The sequence below is a fragment of the Corvus cornix genome, chromosome 26, assembly GCF_000738735.6.
Source record: "Corvus cornix cornix isolate S_Up_H32 chromosome 26, ASM73873v5, whole genome shotgun sequence".
NCBI classification, from domain to species: Eukaryota; Metazoa; Chordata; class Aves; order Passeriformes; family Corvidae; genus Corvus; species Corvus cornix.
Window position 1 is genome coordinate 1,665,983 of NC_046354.1, and position 8,174 is coordinate 1,674,156.

Consider the following 8,174-nt stretch of genomic DNA (forward strand, 5'->3'; position numbering starts at 1 on the left):
TCCTCAGAAGCTCTCAGCGCTGGCAAACAAAAAGCTGATCTGTTTTACAGCAGTTTGGACACCCAGGGCTGAGCAGGCCACACAAATGCACCCGGTGGAGCGGGTGCTCCCTCAGCCAGGGCTCAGCAGCCTCTGGCACCAGCCCAGGGCTGCTGTGGGTGCTGGAGCCTGTGCGTGGCCGGAGCTGGAGCCAGGCAGGAGCTGCAGACTTGACTCAGGGTCCACCTGCAGCCCAGGATGCCCAGAGAGGGACAGGCAGGAGCACCCAGATGGGCTGGGGTCAGACCTTGAGCTGCAGGCACAGCTCGCCCCAGAGCCCTTGGGCAGGCTCTGAGGTGCTGGGCTCAAACTGAGCAGGGCCCCAGCACTTTGTGCATCCACAGAACATCATTCCAGGCATGGGAATTAAGCCTGTGAAGGATGCTGCAGCCTTGGGAGCTGGCAGGATCTCCAGTGGCATCACCACCCTTTGGAATTCCTGGCTAACACACCTCGCAGATGTGCGGCACCGTGCTGGAGCCAGCTACAGCCCTCCAGCTTTTCTTCTGCCTCCATCCCTCCTGGGCAGGGTGTCCTGCTGGCCAGGCAGCCCTGGCACAGCCAGGAAGGCCAGGAGACCGAGCAGGGTGGCACGGTGCCAGGCAGGATGCTGGCAGGAGAGGCCAGAGGTGCTAAGATGGTAACACTATCCCGTGGCCGAAACCTGATAAAGGACAGGGGGAGGTTTGCAACGTGTGGGATTAACAAGGTCAGGTCGAGATTTTCTCAGGGTGAAAATCAAAGGGGAAAATATTTGCCTTGTGTGACTCAGAGAGTTCCTGAGCAGCCACCTGAGTGCCTGAGCTCACCCCGGCACAGGGCCCGGCCTGTGGCCACTGCTGAGGAACCAAACCCAAGCCCTCCTGCTCTCCTGCCCACAGTGCCCTGTTTGAAAACCAGAGAGATTTCCCAGCTGCTCTGCCATCTCTACAGGTTTTCATTCACTCACTGAAACCACAAAAATCAGTAAAATCCCACCCCTGATGCTGTCACCAAACAGGGACCATCCCAACCCTGTTGCAAATCTGCCCTCGGTATTTTCGGAATTAGCACCCCACACTCTCTCTAAATCCCTGACTCCCAGTTTGCTTCAGTGTTCTGAGGTTTAGTTACCACTGCTCCTTCCTGAGACACATCCCAGGGACAGGCAGCAGTGCCCAAGAACCACAGAATCCATAATTTAGGTTGGAAAAGCCCTCTGAGGTCATCAAGCCCAAGCCCACCATTAAATCACATCCCTAAAAATCCACCTACCCCAGCCCGTGGCACCGGGAGCTGGGTGGGACTAAACTCTTCCATTGAAATGTGAGAATTAAAATAAAGGCACTGGAAAATACCTTAAAAAGCTGCAAAGAAAATTTTAAAAACCCCAAGTTTTCCTGTTTGGAAACAGAAGCCCCATTAACCTGGAGCTGGGACTGAGAGCGAGGCAGTGGCTGCAGGCACTTCAAAGCAGACCTGATAAACCCCAGAGGTTCAAAGTTCCAGGTAACCTTTCGAAGGCGTCAGACATGAAAAACAAATCCACGGCATCACGCAAAGCCTTATCTGTGCCCCGTGGTGCCAGCGGGCCGCAGGGCAGTAAACACCTCCGGAGGTGTCAGCACAAGGCTCTGCAGCCTCCCTGGGCCACCGTGGCCACTCCTGGTCCCTTGTCACCTGCGGCAGCGCCGCTCACCCGGGAATGAAGGGCTCGGGGTGGTGGCCTGGCCTGTGGCACACCGAGATTTCTTTCCAAGAACACTCCTGGTGCTATTAATGACCTGAATGACTGTTCTCCCTTCCCTCAATCGCTGCCCCGGTGTTCCACCCCAGTGAGAGGGTGACGCCGATGGGATCGGTGGGACTGTCCCCCCGAGGTGTGATTGTCCCCCCAAGGGACCCACAATCAGCCCAGGTTTGAAGCACAGCCGTGCCCTCACTGCCCACCCGGGCACAGCAAACGCTGGCGCTTCTCCCGCAGCCCCAGCCCACGGCAGCTGCTGGCACCGCGTCCCACCCCGTGGGGCTCTGCCTGGCCCCGGGGCTGGGGACAGCGGGGTCTGGGGACATGGCAGGGCTGAGAGCCGGCACGTAGGGAGGATTAGGGGCTGTGGCCGGTCCCGCAGTCAGCTCTGGGACATGCTGAAGTCAGCAGCCAGCCCGAGCCTCGGGCGTCCTTCCCGCAGCTCGGGACAGCAGCAGGATCAGCCCACTGGGATGTGGGGTGGGCAGGGTGGCCCCAGCCGGCCTGGCACGGGGCTGCCCCGCTGCCCCACCCCTCGCTGCAGCCCTTTTGTGTTTGCAAAGCCGTGCAGAGGTGCTGAGTGCTGTGGAGAGGATCCCACCGCCGGACAGACCCCAGAGCGGGAATGACAGCGGCAAAAGCACCCGGAGAAATCCGTGGAGGGCTGGTTCGATCAGGATGGGATGGTCCCTGTGCCAAGTGTCCCAGGCAGCAGCTCCGTGGTGGCCGAGGCAGGACCGAGCCACAGCAGGGCTCACGCGGGAGGGGTGTGCCCCTTGGCACGGGGATGGACACCACCTTCCCTAGGGAATTCCAGTGCTACGGGTACCTGGAGAGCAGCTTCAGCCTCCTGCTGTGGGTCCCTGCTGCCCGAGGAGGAGCTGACTACCCCCAGATTCCCCGATTTTGACTGGAGATTGTTTGGAAAGTGTGGACTTGCCTCCTCTCGCTGCCCTGGCTGAGCTCCCTCAGGTCTGCGTGAGGCCACCAGCGATAAATAATAGAGAGAACAGAAATGTTCCGTTTTTCTTCAGTTGCTGAATGGAGTTTAAAGATCAAATGCTTCAAATTGTGTTAGGAAGTTTATTCCGGCCGATTTTCTTATCACCAGCATCCCTGGGGATGTGGCTGGACCAGACCAGAGCCAGGGCACCAACAGAGCCTCCCTCAAGCCCTGGGTGAGGCTCAGGGCAGTGAATCCTTCTCCCAGCAGATTCCACTTGGACACTGCATCCCTCTGGCCCCAAATGCTTTATTTAACTTTAACGCCCTTTAACCACCGACCCGCTCAGGGCAGGCTGGCACCTGAGCTGCCTCCCGGCCTCGTGCCACGGCTGCAGCACCAACACTCCTAAAACTCCTAAAAAAGGCAAAGCAGGCAGCGCTTTCATCTAAAATCTGGCTGCTGATCTCTCTGAGCAGCGGCGACAGGACCTCCTCCTCCTCCTCCTCCAGCACCGAGTCCTCACGTCCAACACCTGGGCTGCTCTGCAGGCATTGACCTCGAAGCCTGAACAATGAGCGGGCTCATTTCAGGGCTTATCTCCCTCCGTGGCTGGGCCTGCAGCGTTTGGGCCTTAATGAGTTGCCCAAGGGCACATAGCAGCAGAGATGGGACACAGCAGCAGAGATGGGACCACGTTCCCTTTCCCTCCCTGCTCTGCCTTGCACAGAGCTGGGGGAAGCAAGGAGAAGCCTCACGTTCTCCTCCACGCACCTTCCTACATTTTTTTGGAGGAAAAATTCCTTTTTTTTTTGAACTAGAAAACCTCCCTCCACAGGAATTCAATGGTTTAAGCGAAAAAGCCTTGTTTGGGTTTGACTCTCCTGGATCAGAGCGGGCAGAAAGCCTTGAGGGGTGGGGGAGGCAGTGCCTGGAGCCAGCCCCCAGCCCGGATTCCAGCAGAATGGGATGCTCCACGTGGCACCCCTTGGCCTGGGGGCCCCCAACGCTGCGGGGCTGCTCCAAGGGCAGGAATTTTTGATGCTGAGGCTGCTCCCACCCTGCCCCAGCAGCTGCTGAGCGCTGCTCGCGCCCCTGGGCCTTGGGCAGACCTTGCTGAGCACATTTGGAGTTCCCCTGGAGAAGGCAGATATCTTACACCTATTTCACAAATAAGATAACAGCCCTTGCTCAAGGTGATCTGAGGGCTGTCCAGAGAGCACTGGCCAGCCCCAGGTGAGGACACACAGCCCAGTGCCAGGCGCTCTCTGCGCGCTGGGCAGGGTCTTTTTGGGGGTGACGATTCCTCTGGAGGCCCTTGTGATGCCCCAGACAGAACCCGGGGTTGGTGCGGTTGGCTCTGACCACCAGAACCTGCTCTGCTCCCTGAGCCAGGATGTCTTACCCTGCCAATCCTTCTGTTTGGGGACATGTCCATGCCAGCCCTGCTGCTGCAGCCCCGGGAGGGGATCCCCCTGTGAAGAAAAGGGCCAGCAGCGCTGTGGCAGGGCTGGCTCCACAGACACATGCAGGTGACACAGTCTTAGCAGGAGGGTGGCCCTCCTCTTGCCTCTGGAGATGTCCCCACAGGGCTAAGGCAGGCTGGAAAGGCCCCAAGCAGCTGTGACCCAGCAATTCCCCTGGCAGACAAACCCCAAAGGCCCAGAGCCTCTCCCCAGCCCCGAGCTCACCCCGAGAACTGAACGGCCCCAACGCCCACGCGCTGCCGAGCACGGGGGCAGCTCTCCGCAGCCTTTCTGCATTCCAGCCTTCATTTTGGGGCTGTAAATAATCCTGCTGCCTCCCTCTGGGACATCGTGTTCCTCATTCCTGCCCGGATCAAGCCGCTGTCCCCTGTGCCAGCCGGTGACACCGAGCGGGCACGGCAGTGCTGGCAGTTCCCTTTCAGGTGGGAGCCGTGGCTCCAGCCCTGGCACCACAGAGCCAACGGCTGGGCCACCTCTGCCAGCGGGATGGTGGCACCCGGCCCGGGCCCAGGACCTGCATTCCTGGGCGAGCAGGAAACGGTGATAACCAGCCCCAGGAATCTCCGAGCTCCAGCTGGGCTCTGTGGGGTGACACAGGGTCCCCACGGTGACACTGGGGGTACCAACCCCTGCCCACCCTCCCAGCAGCTCAGAGCATCCTTCAGCACCGGGCAAATCCATCACCTGCTCCTCCTCCACTACCTCATTCCCGTAGGAATTTGGCAGCCTGCATCTCTGCTTTCCCATCTGGCTGAAGGATTTTAAAAGCTCCTGAAGGGACAGACAGACAGACAGGGAAGCAGGACACTCCACCTGTGGCTTCAGCTGTGCCCTGTGCAGGTGTCACAGCCTGAGAAGCACATCAGCCATGAGGAACAACCTCCCAGCACGTCTCAACCTCTTCATCACCTCCAGATCGTTGTGGAAGCACCAGATTCCCTCCTCAGAGGCTGCCCTGCTCCACCTGCAGCATCTCCACCCCAAGGCCTGCCTCCTACCCACGCCTGTGCCTGCACAAACCCCGTTTCCTTGGCAAAACCACCCTAAAGCAAGGAGCAGCTCTGGCTGCAGGTCTGGGGATGGGAGAGGGAGGGAAGGACGGAGGGAGGAAGGCTCCCTGCAGGTCCCATCGCCTCTCAGGATCCAGCCCCCTCCGCCCCAGGGCATGCGCTGCCTGTCCCTGCTGCCCCCAGCCTCGGGGCTCCACTGAGTTATTACCACTGAATTATCGCTCCCATTAAGTGCTAATATTAATCTTCTGTAAACAAATCTATACATTCCAGCACATGGAATGCTGCTATCGGCCCAGGAGATAACCAGCTCTGCAGTCTGTGTGCCTGAGGAGTCCCTGGGGTGTCCTTCCATCTCCCAGTTCTCCCCGGCTTCCCGGTGCTTTCCAGACACTCCTCCATGCCTTGCACACCATCCTGGATGCTCTTTTGGTGGACACAACCTCGGGCCACATGTGGGGAGTTTGGCCAGAGCAGAAAGAGGCAGCATAAGTTGTATTTATAGGTCCTGCAAATGGAATTTGACCGGACTGTGCCTCCCACGTCAGAAATGCCCCAGGACCATCGATGGCTGCACGGGGCTGGGTTCTCCACAGGGCAAGACCTCGTTGAATCCCGATCACACCCAGCAGGACTTTGGAATAGCAGGTCCTGCCACAGGGAGCAGGAAACAACAGGGAATCCATCTGTGCAGGAGGGACACCGGGGCAGGGAAGGGACAGGGAAAGCCTGAAGTCATTCCCTGTGGGAAAATTACCTCGCACAGGATGGAGAACTTCCTTGGGGGGTGCAAAAATCCAACCAGCTGGACTCCAGCCCTGCCAGCATCCCAGTCCCAGCGCCAGCAACTGCAGCACAGAGTCACTTTGGGTTGGTTTTGTGTCCCAGTGTGCACAGACAGCTCTTCACCGCCTGTGCCAGGGGTCAGTGGCATTCCCACGGACCTGGCATTCCCACGGACCTGGCATCCCGCTGCTGACCTTGCTGGGCCCTACATGTGCCTGCCCAGGGCACGATGCAAAGAGCAGGTTGGAGGATGAGGAGCACCAGCTGGTCCTGTCTCCCTCATGCCGGGAGCCAGCTTTGGAATTTTACCTTTCATCTTTCCTCAGTGGAGCTTTGCTAGGAAAAATGCCATTCACTGATGGCAGGAGTCCATTTCAGCATGAGCCTCATAGCTAATTAACCCTGCACATTAGCCCTGGATGTTAATTAGCACCATCCAGGATGCTGTTGCCCCTCTTTCCGTGGTGCCTCGGGAGCAGAATCCCTGTGGATGCTGGAGCTCTGTGTTCCCGGGATTTGCCCTGTGACAGGGACCTCCGGGAACACTCGTGGGCTGCTCCCGCTGCTGTGTCACGCGCTCCTGTCCCACAGGGCTCCGCACGTATCAGGCTGCCCTTTAAAAAACCCACTCGATATGAGTTATTAATGATATTTACAGGATAACTGCTTGGCAATTATTACCTCTGTCAGTCAGATGGCAATGAATCAGCCCCCTTCCCTCTGGCACCTCGGGCAGGGTGTTCCTCTGGCGTGCTCCAGACACAATGATTGATTTGCATACGATGAGGTTTCTTGGCAGTAGCTGCCTCGAGCATGCACAAGGTACCGGGAATTTTTCCTCTGGGAGCGACCAAAGGCCACACCGCTGCCTTCTCCTTTCTCCTCGCCCCAGCCGCGTGTTCCCTGCCCTTCCATCTCTCTCCCTGCTCCCTTTCCCCATCATTTTCCAGCGCTCGGAGGTAACAGCACATCCCGGTGGGGTGGGTGACACCCGGAGGAGGGAGGGCAGCAGAGGCACCCCCGTGAACACCCCATGCCAAGCTGCCCTTGGGGACAGAGATCAATTCTTCCACGGCAGTGAACCCCCTGCAGCTTCCTTCTGCTGGCCAATTCCTCTGGGGACATGTCCCTGTCCATTTCCTGCTGGTCCCATTCCTTGCCCCATTCCATGCTGATGTCCCTGTGTATCTCAGCACCTGCAGCATCCTGGCCGGTACCTGGCTCCTGCACTCTCAAATCCCTCTGGGAGGAGAGGAGAGGAGTCCAGGATCCTGGAGCGGAGTCCAGGAGCCCGGAGATGAGAGGAGTCCGGGATCCTGGCCCCAGCTCGGCACGGTGGCGTTGCCGTGGGTTGGACACGACGGCAGGAGGGGATGAGCCCTGTCCCCTGCTCTGAGCTTGCCGCTCCCTGACCTGTCACAGGAGCTTTTCCAGTCTCAAACGCTGCCTTTCCCAAGGCACTGGCAGCTCCCGCGCCAGGAGATCGAGCAGGACCTCAGGGGTGGCTCCCGAGCTGCAGCTCCCGGCCGGCCCATCCCGGCCCCTCCCCGCTCCATCGCTGTCCCCTGCCAGGGGTGTCAGAAGAACCTGCCAAACCCTCAGCGCAGGAGCGCGTGGCCAGGTGTGGCTGCTGCCTGGGGACCGTGCCTGCGAGGCTGATGACAGATAGCCCAGCCGAGCCTCCCGCACATGCCCGCGCCGCGGAGAGCTCCCACCGCATCCCCACGCCGGGACACAGAGCCCGACCCTCTCCCCTGGGCAGACAGCGGGGTTCGCCTCTCTTCCCCTCTCCTCTCATCCCTTTGAACCTGGAAATGAGAGAGACTCCGCTTTCCGCTGCCGATCCCATCCCCGGGCCGGCGCGGCGGGGTCGGGCGCTGGCACAAAGCGCCCCATTGTCCATCCCGGGGGCGGAGAGTCGGCCGGAGCTCAAAGGCCGGGCGGGCGCTGCCCACCGCGGCCAACAAAAGCATCTTCTGCTGCCCCCGGCCCGTGGCAGGGGAGGGAGGGGGCCCGGGGTGACGTGAATATGGGTTATTGTCACCCAGAGCATGGAGGGACCCGCAGAGGGGATCAAACGGCCCAGGCCGGAGAGGGAAGGGGTGGGGTGAGGGGGGACATCCAAAAAGGCTCTTCTCCCTCTTCAGACCTCTCCTTATCTCCCCTGGCTATCTCCTGGGCTC